General features: G+C 39.4%; 1 pseudogene; it reads right to left on the bottom strand.

Moving 5' to 3' along the window:
- Nucleotides 1–3,924: 3,924 nt before the first annotated feature.
- On the bottom strand, nucleotides 3,925–4,854 carry LOC142842315 (olfactory receptor 4X1-like; annotated as a pseudogene).
- Between the last annotated feature and the right edge of the window lie 15,505 nt (nucleotides 4,855–20,359).

The raw sequence follows: 20,359 nt of genomic DNA, 5'->3' as shown, positions 1-20,359 counted from the left end.
TTTCTAAATTTAAACTTTATATCAAGTATAAAAGACAATTTCAGAAACTTCACTAAAAATTTAGAGAGAAAAGTAAACCTAGAGTTATTTTAATAGCCAAAGAGGGGAGCTGGGGAGTGAACTCAATCAGTAAAACGCTTGTAGTGCAAGCATGAGGACCTAAGTCCAGCTCTTTGCCATCCATGTTAAAAGATAAACAGCACACATCTGCAACTCTAACACTGGGAATAATTCTAACATGAACCTCTGCCTTTCACAAGAACATGTACTCATGTGTGTGCACATGCACACATACACACACACACACACAATTCAACACATATATACCACACAATTTTCAATTATGTTGTTGCATTATAATATAAGAACAAACATAAAATAGAACTAAGCAAAAAGTTATCAGCAATAGAGAAAAACTTACTTGTGGTGAATATTGAAAGTCTTAACTAATAATTTTATCCTTGTGCTGAAGGCTTGAAATTTTCTGAAGTTTCAGTTGTAATTTTGGGCTCTGACTATAAAAGTAGTTCCCAACATGCTTCATGTTACAACATAGTCTCATCTTGGCTACAGATGCCCTACACCCTGGACTGTGTTTTTCTGGCTCTCTGAAGCCAGAAGTAAGAAGAGAATTGGGGGAATATATGGCTGTTCTTCCTCCCTAAAGATCCTGCCCTGAAGCCCAATGTTTTACTTCTTGGATTAAGTCACTAATAGATGATCAACCAGAAGAGGAGCAATGTCACTCTGTTTTCATTCCTGTTCTGAAAACCAGAGTAAGTTGAAGATGTCTTTCCTAGGTGTCTGAAATGAAGACCCAACTCTTAAAAGAAAACAGTCTCTTCCACCTCCCAAGCTGGAAAAAGTTGGCACTAAACCAGCAATTTAAGCACGATAGGCCTTTGAGGCCCTGTCTTGGCCATAGCCCAGGTGTGATAATATAGAGAAGTGGACAAAGTCTGAAAGAACTTGTGACCCCAGATTTTCCAGCTTTGCAAAGTCACACTTTACCATCCAAAAAAAGTTCAGTGCCCAGTCTTAGATGCCTGTGGGTTCATTCTCACCCAGATCTCTATTCCTAGCTTTTCTCTTTGGGCAAATAATTCAACTTGTATCCTTGTGTCTTGAAACAAGTCCTGAAGAGACACCTACTTTTCTGCTGCCTTCACTTTGAGCTGGCAAAACAATAAGAAACAAATATTTGTGGTTGAGCTATTTCAAACCAGTATTCTTATTGTAGCCTCTCAGGTAAACTAAGAATGTACATTGCATGAATGCCTGAAACTACCAAAAGATGTCATGGTGATACACATGCTGGCAAAGGTATATAGCAAAAGGATCTCTTAAACCATTCAGACCTACTTCGTGAGACACAACTCATTTATGTTATGACCAAAATAGCAAAGAACACATTGCTAGGTAGATCATAGGCACAACTGCAACACAACTCCTGTACCTAAGGCTCAGAGATCATTGTAGAAGAGGGAACCTATAAGAGTCAGAGAAGCAGGGAGTTTGTTATGAGGTTGTCTCCTAGAAATGTCAAAAATTACAACCATCAAGTCTTACCCTTCATGGCTGCCTAAACAAAGCTGAACAAAAATGACACCAATGGACATGCCAGCATGGAAGAGGGAAAGCTTACTAGGCTTCAACCCTAGACAAAGAACTGCAGGCAACTAAGGAATGCTGAGAGTGGGAGAAATAGTCTTTGCTCAGGAAGAGCACACCAACTTGTTATCCAAAACCAAATGGTCAGCCCTGAAAACATATAAATACAATTAACATTTATATAGGCGGAATGGGCTGTATTTATTTATTTTAAAATACACACACATATATATGTATATATATACATATATATTAAAGAAAAAGAGGACATAAATTTTACATGGAGTGGGGTAGGATGCTACATAGAATGGTTGGAAGAGAGGAGATGAAAGGGGAAATAATTTTCAAAAGCAGTACTTAGGTGCTGTTAATGTAGGATTTCAGTTGCTTTGTCTCAACCTTCTACCAACCTGCCCTTGACATTGGACCTACAATAATTCTACTACCCCAGGTACTGATGCACTCTTAAATTTTTTTTCCTATATTCATCTGGGATGTACTCACTCATAATTGGTTTCTAGCCATAAATAAGGGACACGGAGCCTACAATTGGTGATCCTAAAGAAGCTAAGTAAGAAGGTGAACCAAAGGAAAAACATATAGCTATCCTCTTGGCTATGGGAAGTAGACAAAGTTGCCGGGGAGAAAATTGAGATCTTGGGGGTGGGGTGGGATGGGGGTAAGGGGAGATGGGGAGAGAAAAGGGAGAAGGGGAGGAAGGGAGAACTTGGAGAAAAAGGAGGATTGGGATAAAGGAAGGTTGGATAGGGGAGCACGGAAGCACAATTCTTAGTTAAGGGAGCCACCTTAGGGTTGGCAAGAGACTTGAACCTAGAGTGGCTCCCAGGAGCCCAAGCCGAGGTCCCCAGTTAGTTCCTTGGGCAGCTGAGGATAGGGAACCTGAAACGACCCTAGCCTATAGCAATACTGACGAATATCTTGCATGTCATCATAGAACCTTCATCTGGTGATGGATGGAGATAGAGACAGAGACCCACACTGGAGCACTGGACTGAGCTCCCAAAGTCCCAATGAGGAGCAGAAGGAGGGAGAACATGAGCAAAGAAGTCAGGACCACGAGGGGTGCACCCACCCACTGAGACAGTGGAGCTGATCTACTGGGAGCTCACCAAGGCCAGCTGGACTGTGACTGAAAAAGCATGGGATAAAACTGGACTCTCTGAACATGGCGAACAATGAGAGCTGATGAGACGCCAAGGACAATGGCAAGGGGTTTAGATCCTATGTAATGTGCTGGCTTTGTGGGAGCCTACCCAGTTTGGATGTTCACCTTCCTAGATATGGACGGAGGGGGAGGACCTAGGACTTAACACAGGACAGGGAACCCTGACTGCTCTTTGGACTGGAGAGGGAGGGGGAAAGGAGTGGGAGGAGGGGGAGGGAAATGGGAGGCTGGGAGGAGGTGGAAACTTTTTTTTCTCATTTTCTCAATAAAAAAAAAGAAAATTTTTTTTTTCCTGATTTTCAGTTATTGATTCATATACCCAGAAGAAACTCAGCCTTTGGGTCAAGGATTCATGTTTTCTGTCTCTCTCTCTCTCTGTCTCTCTTTTTCTCTATCTTTGTCTCTGTCTCTCTCTCTCTCACACACACAGACACATACACACACATTTTATCACTACAATAGTCAAGGTGCATGGAAGCATTTGATATGATTCTGAATAGTTTTGGTGAATATAATATAATATAATTATATTATATTTATTTACAGTTACTTTGAATCTATGACATTTGTTTATTCTTTCATATATTCATGCATTTACAATAGCTTTGTTATTTTCTCAGAGTTTTGAATTCTGTTTGTATTGTGTTACTACACAACTTCTAAGTTCCAAGATAAGAAAATATATTTCTGTAACATATTTTAGTTGCTTTCATTGTTTTCATTTTCCATAACTAGTATATATTCATTCACTCATTTGAACAGTTAATATTAATGGAATACCAACAAAGTGCCAAGAAATGTTCTAGATACTTGAGACACATCAGAGAACAAAACTATGAACACTGGCTCTTCATTTTCCTCTTTCTTTGTCTCCTTCCTCAAACTTCCCAGACTTACTTGGGATACTGAAGAAGTTCACTTTTCCAGACTTGCCAATCTACCTCAAGGCCATTCTGGCACTAGAATATCCCTCTTACTCCATTCTAGATATCTTCACTGTTTTTCTATTGACATAAATATGAGGAAATGGAAATTTCAATAAGGCCACTGTCAAACAAGGCAAAGATCTAGGGAGACCTGAGCTATCCCCAACTTCCCATCTACTGTCCCTGTTTTGCCCAAATTTTCTACTTTTCTTCCCAAGTCATCTTCCTCCATGCAAGTCTCTTCATGGCATTTTTTACCTCAGAGTTCCTGAAAGAGTAAATAATGGGGTTCAAGAGAGGTGTGACAACTGTATAAAACACAGCCACGATCTTGTCCACAGGGAAGGTGATGCAGGGTCTCATATAGACAAAAGAACAGGGTATGAAGAACAGACCCACCACAGCAAGGTGAGAGGCACAGGTAGACAGTGCCCTACGCCATCCTTCTGCCATGTGGCTCCTCAGGGAATGCAGGATGACCACATAAGAAGCCAGAAGCACTGCAAAGCTGATCACTGAGATGGAGCCACCATTGATGATGACTAGCAGGCTAATGAGGAAGGTGTCTGAGCAAGCCAACTTCAACACTGGGTGGACGTCACAGAAGTAGTGGTCAATGATGTTGGGACCACAAAAGGGCAGTTGGAAAATGAGGAACGCTTGTCCCGCAGAATGCAACAAGCCCCCACTCCATGCTGCCCCTACCAGGAGACCACACACTCTTCGATTCATGATGGTGACATAGTGCAAAGGCTTGCAGATGGCCACGTAGCGGTCATAGGCCATCACTGTCAAAAGAAAGATTTCAGTGCCACCAAAGAAATGGAGGAAAAATATCTGTGTGATGCAGCCCTAAAGGGAAATGACTTTCCTCTTGAGCAAAGAGTCAAAGATGAGCTTGGGGGCTGTGACAGAACAGTAACAGAGCTCTACCAATGACAAGTAGCTGAGGAAGAAATACATAGGGGAAGAGAGCCTTTTGCTGGCCATAACAGTCACCACAATGAGGCCGTTGCCCAGCACAATGGCTATATACATCAGGAGAAACATCACAAAAATAACCTTCTGTACATGCTGACTCTGTGAAAATCCCAGAAAAATTATTTCTGTTATGTTACTTGTAACTGCCATGTTTTAAAGCACAGTTTCTGAGAACCTAGAATCACAGAAATCAGAATTAGAATCCATTAGAAATGAGAGGCATTCTCTTGACTTTATGGTCTGGTCTTCTCCCCACTCTCCCTCCCTCCCTCTCTCCTTCCCCCCTATCTCTTTCTCTTCTTCCCTCCCTTTTCCTTTCCTCTGTCCCTCCCTCCCTCCATGTTTGATTTGGGTTTCCCCAAAGCAAAGATTCCATGACACAGTGATTAAAATAGCAATTGCCTACTGCTGGATGTTAGTCTCAGGCTGCAATTTGACTTTGTAATAATCTACATATGTAGGAATTACCTGACTATCCTCAAAACTGGAGTGAAGATATGCATGATACAGCCCAAATCTTGAATCTCTGACTCATAGTGACTTAACTGATGACATAGTCCTGCCCTACAACAGAACAGGATCAACATTCTACAAGGAGTGATTTCTCAACTCTAATTATTCTGCAGTTGGTAAAACTTACGAGGCTCCAGAGTTTATACATGCTAAAATCAAATTATATTGTATCAGAGCATAATTGAGTACTCTTCTGTCTACATTATCACACCATTCCTGGCATCGGTGTGGGGGAGTTCCTTAAAGTACTCTTGCATTGCAGGCATGCATAGCACTACTTTTAGTACTATTCAGCATTCCAGGATTCTGATACAAAAATCTTCCACCCAACCCATACACAGAAATGGTGAGTATGAAGGCCAGAGGTAACTCTCAGGTGAAATTCCTCAGAAGTTCCATTCACATTTTTTTTGAGATAGTGTCTGTCACTGGATCATGGGGCTTGTCAATTCTACTAGATTAGCTGCCCAGTAAACCTGAAATATCCACCTGTCTCTGCCTCCTCAGCACCAAGATTATAAATAAGCACCACTACATCTTGTTTTTCACCTGGTTGTTGGGGATCAAATTCAGGTTCTCATTCTTTCATGGCAAGCACTTTTCCGACTGACCTATCTCCCATCCCTGGTTTGATTTGGGTTGGGCTGGACTGGATTGGTTTGGCTTAGATTGGGTTCAATTTAAGATTATTGATATTTAATGAATCTTTATAATATAATGATCTTAAAAAGCTAAAAATTAAATGTATTTGGGTGGAACAACAATAAAGGAACCAACATCTAAGTGGAAATAAAAAAAGTGTTTGAAGTAATTTCATAAAGGGTCATCAGGCAAGTTAAACATGGACAACAATGATGACATTTCACCTATGGGGTATAAATAATTTTAATTATATTTTCTTAGTTGTTGGAGGCAAAGTAAAAGTTTAAAAGTTTAAAAGTGAAGATTCTTATCAAGCAGAAAGCTAACTGGATATTTCTAGGATTTGTAGTTAATAAAGCTTTAAACAGAAATGAATATAGAAGCTTAAATTAGGCCAGACGCGGCGGAGCGGCGACGCCAGACGCGGCGGAGCGACACCGCATTCAGGAAGAGGCTTTGGGAGACCAGCGCGGCAGCAGACGCAAGCTGCAGGGTCAGGCATGCAATAAGGAGAGCAGATCGCCCTACTACAATCAAATCAAAGAGGTAGGCCTTTGGTTGGCCAGGTCACTGGCAAACAGGGAGCCTGGTCCTGTCCTGAAGACCCTTCGGAGGGGTGAGAGGGTTCTTGGCCAGCGGCAGGAACCAGGAAACAGAGCGAGGGCATTTTGTAAGTGGAGCCCTGGGCCAGCAGGGAAACCTGATCCGGTTTTTATAAGACCCATTAGATAGGATTAATAGGAGGAGATGGGCAGACGCCAAGGCAAGAACTCACCCAATAATCTGAAAAACATGAAAACACCAGAACCCAAGGATCTTACAACAGAAGTATTTGAACAACCTAACACAGAAGAAGTGGAAAAAATTGACTTTATGAACGCAATAGAGTCCCTTAAACAACATGTAAAAAATGCCCTTATAGAAATGGATGAGAAGTATAACAAAAAGTTTGAAGAAATGAGTAAATATGTACATGATACCCTGGGAAACCAAGATAAAACGATCAAACAGGTAATGGAAACAGTTCAAGAATTGAAAACTGAAATGAAGGCAAGGAAGAAAATACAAACTGAGGACCAGCCGGATATGGAAAACCTAGGTCAACGAGCAGAGTCTACAGAAACAAGCATAATCAATAGAATACAAGAGATAGAAGAAAGAATCTCAGATGCTGAGGACACCATAGAGAAAATAAACGAACAGATCAAAGAAAACAGCAAAGCCAACAAATTCTCAACACAAAACATTCAGGAAATATGGGACACAATAAAAAAACCAAACTTAAGAATAATAGGAATAGAAGAAGGAGAAGAGTCACAGCTCAAAGGCCCAGAAAATATATTCAACAAAATTATGGAAGAAAACTTTCCCAACTTAAAGAAAGATATTCATTTAAATATTCAAGAAGCATACAGACACCAAACAGACTGGATCAAAGAAAAACATCTCCTCGCCATATAATAATCAAAACACAAAATATACAGGTTAAAGAAAGAATATTAAGAGCTGCAAAGGAAAAAGGGCAAGTAACTTATAAAGGTAAACCGATCAGACTTACACCTGACTTCTCTATGGAAACTATGAAAGCCAGAAGGTCCTGGATAGATGTACTGCAGAAGCTAAGAGACCATGGATGCAAGCCCAGACTACTATACCCAGCCAAGCTATCGTTCATTATCAATGGAGAAAACAAGACATTCCAGGATAAGAATAAATTTAAACAATACGTAGCCACAAATCCAGCCCTACAGAAAGTAATAGAAGGAAAATCACAACCCAAGGAATCCAACACTGCCAACACTGCCTACAATAACCCAGGCATCTAGTGACCCTTCACCAGCACATCTCAAAGAAGGGAGACACACAATCTCTACTACCAAGCGCAATAAGAATAACCGGAGTAAACAACCACTGGTCATTAATATCACTTAATATTAATGGGCTCAATTCACCTATAAAAAGGCACAGGCTAAAAGATTGGATACGAAAACAGGATCCAACATTCTGCTGTTTGCAAGAAACACATCTCAACCACAAAGACAGGCACCTACTCAGAGTAAAGGGTTGGGAAAAGGTGTTTCAAGCAAATGGTCCTAAGAAAAAAGCAGGTGTGGCCATATTAATTTCTAACAAAACTGACTTCAAATTAAAATCAATCAGAAGAGACCGAGATGGTCACTTTATACTCATAACAGGAACAATTCATCAGGATGACGTCTCAATTCTGAATATCTACGCCCCCAATATAAAAGCACCTACTTATGTAAAAGAAATATTACTAGAACTCAAAGCAGACATCAAACCACACACACTAGTAGTAGGAGACTTCAACACACCTCTCTCTCCAAGGGACAGGTCAATCAGACAGAAACCTAATAGAGAATTAAGAGAATTATTGGAGGTAATGAAGCAAATGGACTTAACAGACACCTATAGAACATTCCACCCAAATAGGAAAGAATATACCTTCTTCTCTGCAGCTCATGGAACCTTCTCAAAAATTGACCACATACTTGGAAACAAAGGAAACCTCCACAGATACAAAAAAATATCAGTGTCCACCTGTGTCCTATCTGATCACCACGGATTAAAGTTAAAAGGCAACAACAATGCTACCCACAGAAAGCCGAAAAACTCATGGAAACTGAACAGTCAACTACTGAACCACACCTGGGTCAAGGAAGAAATTAAGAAAGAAATTAAAGTCTTCCTTGAATTTAATGAAAATAAAGAGACAACATACTCAAACCTATGGGACACAATGAAAGCAGTGCTAAGAGGAAAGTTCATAGCACTAAGTGCCCACTTAAAGAAAACGGAGAATGCATACATTGGGGACTTAACAACACACCTGAAAGCTCTAGAAAAAAAAGAAGCAGACATGCCCAGGAGAAGTAGAAGACTGGAAATAATAAAACTGAGGGCCGAAATCAACAAAATAGAAACACAGAAAACAGTCCAAAGAATCAATGAAACAAAAAGCTGGTTCTTGGAGAAAGTCAACAAGATCGACAAACCCCTATCCAAACTAATTAAACGACAGAGAGAGAACACACAAATAAATAAGATCAGAAATGAAAAGGGGGACATAACCACAGACACAGAGGAAAATCAGAGAATCATTAGATCTTACTACAAAAGCCTGTATAACACAAAATTGGAAAATATAAAAGAAATGGACACTTTTTTAGATAAATACCATATACCAAAGTTGAACCAGGACCAGGTGAACAATCTAAACAGACCTGTTAGTCACGAAGAATTAGAAGAGGTTATCAAAAACCTCCCTACCAAAAAAAGCCCAGGACCAGATGGTTTCAATGTGGAATTCTACCAGAACTTCCAAGAAGAGCTAATACCTATACTCCTTAATGTATTCCACAATATAGAAACAGAAGGGTCATTACCAAACTCCTTCTATGAAGCTACAGTTACTTTGATACCAAAACCACACAAAGACTCAACCAGGAAAGAGAATTACAGGCCAATCTCACTCATGAACATCGACGCAAAAATCCTCAACAAAATACTGGCAAACCGAATCCAAGAACACATTAGAAAAATTATCCATTATGATCAAGTAGGCTTCATCCCAGAGATGCAGGGCTGGTTCAACATACGAAAATCTATCAATGTAATCCACCATATAAATAAACTGAAAGAAAAAAATCATATGATCATTTCATTAGATGCTGAAAAAGCATTCGACAAAATTCAACACCCCTTTATGATAAAGGTCTTGGAGAGAATAGGGATACAAGGATCATACCTAAATATAATAAAAGCTATTTACAGCAAGCCAACAGCTAACATTAAACTGAACGGAGAAAAACTCAAAGCCATCCCAATAAAATCAGGAACACGACAAGGATGTCCACTCTCGCCATACCTCTTCAATATAGTGCTTGAATTTCTAGCAATAGCAATAAGACAACATAAGGAGATCAAGGGGATTTGTATTGGAAAGGAAGAAGTTAAGCTTTCGTTATTTGCAGATGATATGATAGTATACATAAGTGACCCCAAAAATTCTACCAAAGAACTCCTACAGCTGATAAACACCTTTAGTAATGTGGCAGGATACAAGATCAACTCCAAAAAATCAGTTGCCTTCCTTTACACTAAGGATAAGGAAGCAGAGAGGGAAATCAGAGAAGCATCACCTTTCACGATAGCCAGAAACAGCATAAAATATCTTGGGGTAACCCTGACCAAGGAAGTGAAAGACCTATTCGACAAGAACTATAAGTCTTTGAAGAAAGAAATTGAAGAAGACACCAGAAAATGGAAGGACCTCCCTTGCTCTTGGATTGGGAGGATCAACATAGTAAAAATGGCAATTCTACCAAAAGCAATCTATAGATTCAATGCAATCCCCATCAAAATCCCATCAAAATTCTTCACAGATCTGGAGAAGACAATAATCAACTTTATATGGAGGAACAAAAAACCCAGGATAGCCAGAACAATCTTATACAATAAAGGATTGTCTGGAGGCATTACCATCCCTGACTTCAAACTCTATTATAGAGCTACAGTATTGAAAACAGCCTGGTATTGGCATAAAAACAGAGAAGTCGACCAATGCAATCGAATAGAAGACCCTGACTTTAACCCACAAACCTATGAGCACCTGATTTTCGATAAAGGAGCTAAAAGTATACAATGGAAAAAAGACAGCATTTTCAACAAATTGTGCTGGCAAAACTGGATGTCACTCTGTAAAAGAATGAAAATAGATCCATATCTATCACCATGCACAAAACTCAAGTCCAAATGGATTAAAGACCTCAATATCAGTCCGAACACACTGAACTGGATAGAAGAGGAAGTGGGAAGTACTCTACAGCACATGGGCACAGGAGACCACTTCGTACGTATAACCCCAGCAGCACAGACACTAAGGGCATCATTGAATAAATGGGACCTCCTGAGGCTGAGAAGCTTCTGTAAAGCAAAGGACACTGTCACTAAGACAAAAAGGCAACCCACTTACTGGGAGAAGATTTTCACCAACCCCGCAACTGACAAAGGTCTGATCTCCAAAATATATAAAGAAATCAAGAAACTAGACCGTAAAAGGCTAATCAACCCAATTATAAAATGGGGCACTGAGCTGAACAGAGAATTCTCAACAGAAGAACTTCAAATGGCCAAAAGACACTTAAGGTCATGCTCAACTTCCCTAGCAATCAGGGAAATGCAAATCAAGACAACTCTAAGATACCATCTTACACCTGTCAGAATGGCTAAAATAAAAAACCCCAATGATAGCCTTTGCTGGAGAGGTTGTGGAGAAAGGGGGACACTCACCCATTGCTGGTGGGAATGCAAACTTGTGCAACCACTCTGGAAAGCAGTGTGGCAGTCTCTCAGGAAATTCGGAATCAACCTACCCCTGGATCCAGCAATACCACTCTTGGGAATATACCCAAGAGAGGCCCTATCATACAACAAAAGTATATGTTCAACTATGTTCATAGCAGCATTGTTTGTAATAGCCAGAACCTGGCAACAACCTAGATGCCCTACAACGGAAGAATGGATGAAGAAAGTATGGAATATATACATATTAGAGTATTACTCAGCAGTAAAAAACAAGGACTTCTTGAATTTTGCATACAAATGGATGGAAATAGAAAACACTATCCTGAGTGAGGTAAGCCAGACCCAAAAAGAGGAACATGGGATGCACTCACTCATATTTGGTTTCTAGCCATAAATAAAGGACAATGAGCTTATAATGCATATTCCTAGAGAAGCTAAATAAGAAGGTGAACCCAAAGACAAACACATAGTCATCCTCATGAATATTAACCTTCATCAGGTGATGAAACGAGACAGAGACAGAGGAGCATGGGACAGAAATCTCAAGGTCCAAATCAGGAGCAGAAGGAGACGGAGCACGAGCAAGGACCTCAGGACCGCGAGGGGTGCACCCACACACTGAGACAATGGGGATGTTCTATCGGGAACTCACCAAGGCCAGCTGGCCTGGGTCTGAAAAAGCATGGGATAAATCCGGACTAGCTGAACATAGAGGACAATGAGGAATACTGAGAACTCAGGAACAATCGCAGTGGGTTTTTGATCCTACTGCACGTACTGGCTTTGGGGGAGCCTAGGCAATTTGGATGCTCACCTTTGGAGACCTGGATAGAGGTGGGCGGTCCTTGGGCTTCCCACAGGTCAGGGAACCCAGATTGCTCTTCGAGCAGATGAGGGAGGGTGACTTGATCGGGGGAGGGGGAGGGAAATGGGAGACAGATGAGGGGGGGAGGCAGAAATCCTTAATAAATAAATAAAAATAAATTAATTAATTAATTAAAAAAAGAAGCTTAAATTAAACTCACCCAATAAACAATTTCCTTGAGAATCTTTCAAATTATTCCTCAGCAAAATTTGGCTCTATTTCTTTTTTCTTTTTGTAGCACTGTCAATAACCACCAATACCTCATTCGTGCTACATAAGCACTCATTCACTGCATCCCATCTCCAGACTCCAAATTCAGGTTTCTGCATAGGCTGGTCTCCATTCAGGCTCAGATGATGGATGTTAATACCATTATGTCCTCCAGAAAATGTCAGGCCTTGGCCAAGGCACTTAAATTTCTCAAAAGAATATATTTTTAAAAAACATAGCAGCAATTACTTATAAAACTATCATTGCAAATTATTCAACCAGAAGATGGGAAAAAAAAACTAACTCTATCATCTGCTCTAAGTCAAGCTGCAAGCTTTTTAGTCAGAAGGGCAAGACTGTAACAAAATGATATATAAGGCGATCTCATCAGCTAATAGAGAGCAATTCTGAGAGAGGCTTTCTGTTTATGAAGGCTTGTGAAGCAGGGATATCAACAATGAAATGAGTCAATGAAGGGATTAGGTATGCTGCACAGCTGGTAGAGTGCTTACCTAGCATTCAAAAAGCTCCAGCATCACATAAAACTGGATGTGGTGGTTCATTCCTATAATCTCAGCACTTGGAGGTGATGTCAGGAAGATCAGAAGTTCAAGATGATCCTCGGCTACCTAGAAATTACAAAGGCCAACCTGGGATACTTGAGATCTTGTTGAAGAATTAAGGAGATAGGGAAAGAAGAAAGAGTAGAAGAAATGTGTCAGTGTTTGAAAGCCCCCCACCTCCTAGTGTCTGTCCATCCATGGAAGATCTCAGTGAATACAAGACTTGGAATCTGCTCCACACAAAGGGACTCACCAGTTGTCATTGATGCTGATACCCCTGTGTGTCAACTTCACACTTAATAACCTTCTCATTCAGAAAGTGATAGGGAAATATAATGGGATAATTCTACCCTAAAGCCTGTGAAAAGGAAGTTGGAAATGTTTGCTGGGTGAAGGGTCTTGAACCATTTAAGGTATGAGGAATGAAGAATTTAAATCAGAGAGCTGAATCCCCTGAGCGTATCATGCCCAGGGAGTCCCTAACAACAGCGAAAGTCAAGTTCTTATTTACTTCATTCAGAGTTAAGAGAGCTCTCTCTAATTAATCCAATTAGAAATCCAAGATTTATACTTGCCCCTCATGATTGGTCTCAGGTGATCTGGCCCCAATGGTCCTCCTTTCTCTATCCTCTGGTTAGTGACAGAGAAGGATCTACCATCTCAGACTACCAGGACATCCTTAGGGGGTCTCCAGGTGGCCTCTGCTACCCTGTCACACCTCATTGTACCCACAATATCAACAAGTGCCAGGAAAACTTCAGTCAAGGAAATCCAGGTTACCTCACACACATACTTTAAACAACACCGGGACATAGAATGATCTCTGAGATCATCTACTCAATCATTGTAAAGATGAGAGAGTAATGTGGAAATAGTAGCACAGCTACCCCAGCTGTCCCTTAAAATCTGCTGTAAGAGTCTTCTAATTGTTCATTCTTACAATGATAAGCATTTCCCAACAAATTCCCAGAACATGGTGAAGGGGCATCAGAAAGAGTAGAGTTCCTTTACTACAAGGTGTAATTTCCAAAGCAACAGCACACTGAATTTGCATTTCTGTATCTTTCTACTTTTCTAATGTCCCATATAGGGAAAGTGACATTCTCCTGCAAGAACTGGCATTCCCATTTGATAGACTAAGCAAAGAGAGCTCAGAAAGGTAAGGAAAATTGTTCCCAAAATCACAAACCTATACAACTCATAAATGATTCTATTGAATCAAAAGAAGAAGTAGGAGAAGAAGAAGAAGGAAAAGGAGGAGGAGAAGGAGAAGGAGAGGGAGAGGGAGGGAGAGGGAGAAGGAGAAGGAGAAGGAGAAGGAGAAGGAGAAGAAGAAGAAGAAGAAGAAGAAGAAGAAGAAGAAGAAGAAGAAGAAGAAGAAGAAGAAGAAGAAGAAGAAGAAGAAGAAGAAATGGGAGAAGAAGAAATGGGAGAAGAAGAAAGGAATGTAGAATAATTAGAACAAGAATGAACTGGAACAGAAATTTGTAACAGAGAATTGGAACTGAGACATAATAAGAGCTAAAAATCTATAGACAATTAAAACAAGAAAATGATAATTAAAACAAAACAGTGAACAAACATGACTGGAACTACAAGCATGTGAGTTCATTCCATTTTCTCTTAGACTAGAATTTTTCAAAGTCTCTTCCACTACATTGAGGCAACCTAACCAAATGCTGGGAGAAAGTCTGCAGCGCTGGACTCTGTTGGCTTTTGATAAATAAAAATATTCACAGCAAAATAAAAATAAAGTTTATAGATAGCCTTAATTTTCTTCCTTGTACTAAAACTTTCATTGGATATAAATACATTAAAAGAGGGTGTTGTATACCTTACGCAAATATAATTGAAGTAGTGCTTCTTTTTTATTCAATAGTTTTTTATATTTTCTGGAAATTTTATACATGAGAACATTGCATCGTTATCACCCTTCTCCTTCTTTTCCACCAAGTTCTCCACACCCCTCCCAAAATCACAATCACTTTTTAATTGTCCCAGTTATATACACATGCATAAGTGTGTGTATATATATACACATATACATATATATGCACATCGTACACACACATATATATACACATATGTGCACACCTGTATATATAACCTACTGAGTTCATTTAGCTTTACTCATGTTATATGCCCAACCCTAACCACTTTGAATTGGACAACCTATGTGGAAATTTGTATCTGAAGACAATTGACCCTTAGAAAATGATGACTTCATGTAGCTCTTCACCTAGGAGTGGAACCATGTGGAATTTTCCCCATCTGCATTGGCACATCAACAAAAAAAATGTATTCAAAATAAATAAAACCTGTCCCTACTATATACAAGGCTCTGAGTTAAAATCCAGGATCCTATCTCTAACTCACCAGTAATAAAATAATTAAGCACATGACATACACAAATTTAATAACCTATATTTATACCCAAAATACCTTGAATATTTTTTATGTTTAACTAGAAAGTTCCATATTTTAGGACTTTATAGTCTACATATGGTTTTAAAGAGTTTAGTAATTGTGCTGGCAAAAGGGCACGTGTGATAAACAGAAGCACCACAAAAGTATTTATTATTCAATATTTAAAGTAGATTGCTTAAAATACTGTTAGTATAGATTTCAAATATTGATTTTCAAATCTTCAAGCAAATACAATAAATACATATAATCAGAAGAGTTCATCTGTTTTAATTTTGCTTAATCACCCAGTTATGCTTACTCACAAGATTATAATTTGTGTTCAGTTCTAAAGATTTAATGTTTCTGTCATGAATAAGATATCATATATACAGCATGTATATTATATTATTCAAGCATTTAATATCATTGTCAATTATGCCTAATATAAAGAAAAGTAGTTCATTAAATCATGCTATTATATAATGTATATCTTATAGTTTCATAGTTCTTAAAATAAAGAATCCAATTATCACAGCACATCTCCAAACATTTTATTGGATTTATTTTAAATCTAATTTTTATGTTTCAATGTTTCTGTAGTGGTTTATTGTTATCAATATATACTACATAAACCACAACTTTAATTATTATTAATATCCATCCAGATAGTTATGTAAGCCAATCACAGTTACTCTCCTTGTCTGCTCTACTTTATGTTACTAATAAATTGTTGTGACAAATGTATATATTTTAAAATCTTTGAAAACTTCCACACAATGTCTTTTTATCCCTAGTACTTCAGTGAGCAATTCCTAACTCCAAAGATGCTCTCTAAGATAGATGGTGTCATTTTCAAAGTTAGCAAACTAATATTTACACAATCCCACTACTTCATCTACAGAGATTTGATCCAGAGCATATATCATATTCAGCTGTCATCAATTCATAAAGGGAAAAAAAGCTCTTTTGTGTGATAACACGCCATTTCTTAGCCATTTGTTTTTCTTTTTTTTTCCCCCTTTAATTAAAAATAGATGGGAAAGACTCACAAGGTTCAACTCAGGAATCATCATTAGGAATTTTTTTTTCAAAAGTGGAGAATGTAAATACATTCATTTTGAGGCTTGCATCCCTAAGTGGGAAGCCGGAGTGAACTACTGGGAACACTGTCGACAGCCCAAAGAGAAGCTGAGGGAAACAGAGAAGACAGAATGCTAGGAAGCTGCATAAGCTTATCAGTGCCCCCAATCAGCAGGAAGTAGCCTGGAAAACAATGTTCACATTCCCAAAAAGTGGATTATTGATGTTTTTCTTTCTTTAGAGAGTTGATTAGAAGTTGTTATGGATAATCATCAGGAAGAAAGCTAAACAAAGGAGATTAGATTCAGTTTTGGTTTGGTTTTTTTTTTTTTTTGATAAAAAGGGAAAGTGCTATGAAACAATGGGCTGGAGAAAAACCTCTGTCAACAATTGGGTTTACACACAGATCTACATGTGATAAAATGTAACATGTAGCATCATAGTGACATGTTCACTTAAGCATCTTTCGGGACATAGTTGAGTCTTGCTACTCAATTAACTTCTTCCTGAATAAACAGTTTAAGAAGAAACTTCAGCTGTAGGCATTTGTTGAAGGGTGTTCAGAGGAACCCTAGGCTCCCACATGTGATTTCCTGGAGAGTCCTAGACAGGATTTCCACAGACAGCCATTACTAACAGCTGGATTTTATTGTGGTCTGCCAAGCAGTAAAAGGCATCTTTAATAGATAGTTATCATTATAGAATGTGTATGTAAGATCACATCCCTAAAACTACCCACTCCCATTAAAGATGTAACAGGTACCATATAAATCCTGGATAACATTTCATAGCCTGTTATTCAAATGCTCTGCAATCAAAAGATTCTCCTAAGCACCTCTGGAGGGATTTTAATTACCTGCAGTGCATGAAAGAAACAACTATGTGTGGACACCACCCTCTCTTTGGAAATACCTCCAGAGGTACTTAGGAGAGTCTTTTTTAATTAATTAATTAACTTAAAATTTCCACCTCCTCCCATCCTCCCATTTCCCTCTCACTCCCCCCACCCCCTTCCCCTCACTCTCTAGTCCTAAGAGAAGTCAGGGTGCCCTGCCTTATGGGAAGTCCAAGCCCCCCCCATCCAGGTCTAGGAAGGTATGCATCCAAACAGACTAGGCTCCCAAAAAGCCAGTACATGCAGTAGAATCAAAATCCAGTGTCATTATCATTGGCTTCTCAGTCCGCCCTCATTGTCAGCCACATTCAGAGAGTCGGGTTTGATCACATGCTTGTTCAGACCCACCCAGTCCTGCAGGCCTTGGTGAACTCCCAATAGATCAGTCCCACCATCTCCATGGGTGGATGCACCCCTTGCCTTCCTGACTTCCTTGCTCATGTACTCCCTCCTTCTGCTATTCATCTGGGCTTTGGGAGCTCAGTCCAATTCTCCAGTGTGGGTCTCTGTCTCTATCTCCATCCCTCGCCAGATGAAGGTTCTATGGTGATATGCAAGATATTCATCAGTATGGCTATGGGAGAAGGCCAGTTCAGGCACTCTCTCCTCTGCTGCCCATGGACCTAGTTGGGGAAATCCCCTTGGACTCCTGAGAACCCGTCCAGAGCCAAGACTCTTGCCAACCCTAAAATGGCTCCCTTAGTTAAGATATCTTCTTCCCTGCTCCCATAGCCACCCTTCCTCCATCCCAACCATCCCTTTCCCTCAAGCTCTCCCCCATCCTCCCCTTCTCCCTTCTCTCTCCCCCCAACCCACCCCCCCTGCTCCCAACTTTTGCCCGGCGAGGATAACTATGTGTTTTTCTTTGGGTTCACCTTCTTATTTAGCTTCTCTAGGATCAGGAACTATAGACTCAATGTCCTTTGTTTATGGCTAGAATCCACTTATGAGTGAGTACATACCATATTCCTCTTCTGGGGTCTGGGTTATCTCACTCAGTATAGTGTTTTCTATTTACATCCATTTGCATGCAAAATTCAAGCTGTCATTGTTTTTTACTGCTAAGTAGAACTCTAAAGTGTATATGTGCCACACCTTCTTTATCCATTCTTCTATTGATTGCAGAGCATTTGAATAACAGGCTATAAAATGTTATCCAGGATTTATATGGTACCTGTTACATCTTTAATGGGAGCAGGTAGTTTTAGGGATGTGATCCTACATATACATACTATAATGACAACTATCTATCAATCATTTAAATAAATTATGTTATATTTTCCTTTTACAAAAAAAAATAAAGAAAAACTTCCCTCCCATACAGATAAGCCCTTCTTCAATCTCTCATTAGAAAACAAACATGTTTTGAAGGAATAACAATACAATAAAACAAAACAAAAACTAATGCGTAGGAATAGGACAAAACAAAGGAAAAGAACCAAAGAAAAAAGAAAGACAAATGACAAGGATATGGAAGCAGAGACACACTCATTAAACAGTTAGGAATCCCATAAAAACACTAAACAGGAAGATTATATATATATATATATGCAAAAGACCTATGATATTTAAAAGAATATTCATATATATATTAAAAAGAATATGTGTGTGTGTGTGTGTGTGTGTGTGTGTGTGTGTGTGTGTGTGTAGACAGGGCTTTTATGTGCAACAGTCCTGGCTGTTCTAGAACTCACTTTGTAGACCAGGCTAGCTTCAAACTCATTGAGATCTGCCTGCCTCTGTCTCCCAAGTGCTGGAATTAAAACCTTGAGCCACCACCACCCAGAGATAAAATTTTTAAAAAGAAAAAAGAAAGCCCTGGCACATTATGAAACAAGAAACATCCAAAGATCTCACTGAGTTTGCTTTCTGTTGGCCATCTATTTCTGGGCATACAGCCTACCCTTAAGAGTAGTTAAGAAGGGGAAACAATTTTTCAGTCTTTCTTTCTTGTTGATTGCCTTGGCGGGCTACTTAGTCTAGGGTTAGTAGCCCGCCTGGCAGTTCAGTTATTCCAGGGTCACGGAGAGGCACTACCTGGAAGATATGGGCTAGGAGACAGGAAGAAGGCCATGCAAAGTTTGTCAGAGCCTCCCTTTATTAGGGATGAGATACAACTTTTTATAGGGTAAGGAGTTGGGGGATGGGCACAGGGTTCTGGGCTCTTGCCGCGTGGTTCACGTTGGTCACATGGTCCTCGTTGGTCACGTAGGCAGGAGGTTATCTTCGGTCAGGTCACTGTAGGCCTGGAACTTGACACACCTAGCTCCCTAGATAGTTTGGAATGTGGGGTGGGTTCCGCTAACAGATAGCTCTCATTAACAGCCAATTTGGGTGTGGGGTAGGCTTTGTCAATAGAGCGATTCCTAACACAATTAGGGGTGTGGGGTTCTCTGCAAACTCCCCAGGGTGATGGTTCCTGTAATGATTTTAGGAGGAAATTGGCTCCTGACACTTTCTCTGTGTTTTTTTTTTTTGAATAGTAAATGCCAGCAATATTGCAAAACACAATTCAGCTTGATTTTCTCTTAACCTATAACAAAATTATACTTAGGTTGCATATTTTGGAAATAATAGCACAGTAATAATGTTATGTGTCTCTAGAGCACACCATATAATGAGCTATGCTCCATCAGTTTATCTTGTTACTGGAGTGATGTTCACATTGGGAAATTATGTAAGAGACAGTTAAGAAGTTACATGTTTCCTTTTGCAATTAACAAGCATCTGTCAAGATACAGTGAGATAGTTTATCCATTCATTCATTTTTTTGCCAAAAAGGATACTATTCTATCAAGTGAAGTGCTTTTTTTCTATCACACTTGCATTTGTAAGACAATTTGCTCAAAGTAACTGACCTTGTGAAGCAAAGATCTTTCTGTCCTATGTCACAGTAAAATTACCATAGGAAGTGAATCTAAACTAAAATAAGTATAATCTAGTATTCTGCTGCAAATATTTGCTACAGTATTATGGGGAGTGGTAAGAATGTAACAATCTAAAGTAGTCATGTAAAGGTATTTTTATAAAAGGAACTAATTTACAAGTATTTTATAAGATGTTCTTCAGTTAAAATAATGCTTTTCCTTCCACTCACAGGGCCCCATCAATTTGGACTCAGCACCATTCCAATACTGATAGCCAATATCCAGA

The sequence above is a fragment of the Microtus pennsylvanicus genome, unplaced genomic scaffold, assembly GCF_037038515.1.
Source record: "Microtus pennsylvanicus isolate mMicPen1 unplaced genomic scaffold, mMicPen1.hap1 Scaffold_53, whole genome shotgun sequence".
In the NCBI taxonomy this organism is placed as follows: Eukaryota; Metazoa; Chordata; class Mammalia; order Rodentia; family Cricetidae; genus Microtus; species Microtus pennsylvanicus.
Note: the sequence above shows the minus strand (reverse complement) of the source record. Positions and strands in the feature narration are given on the sequence as shown.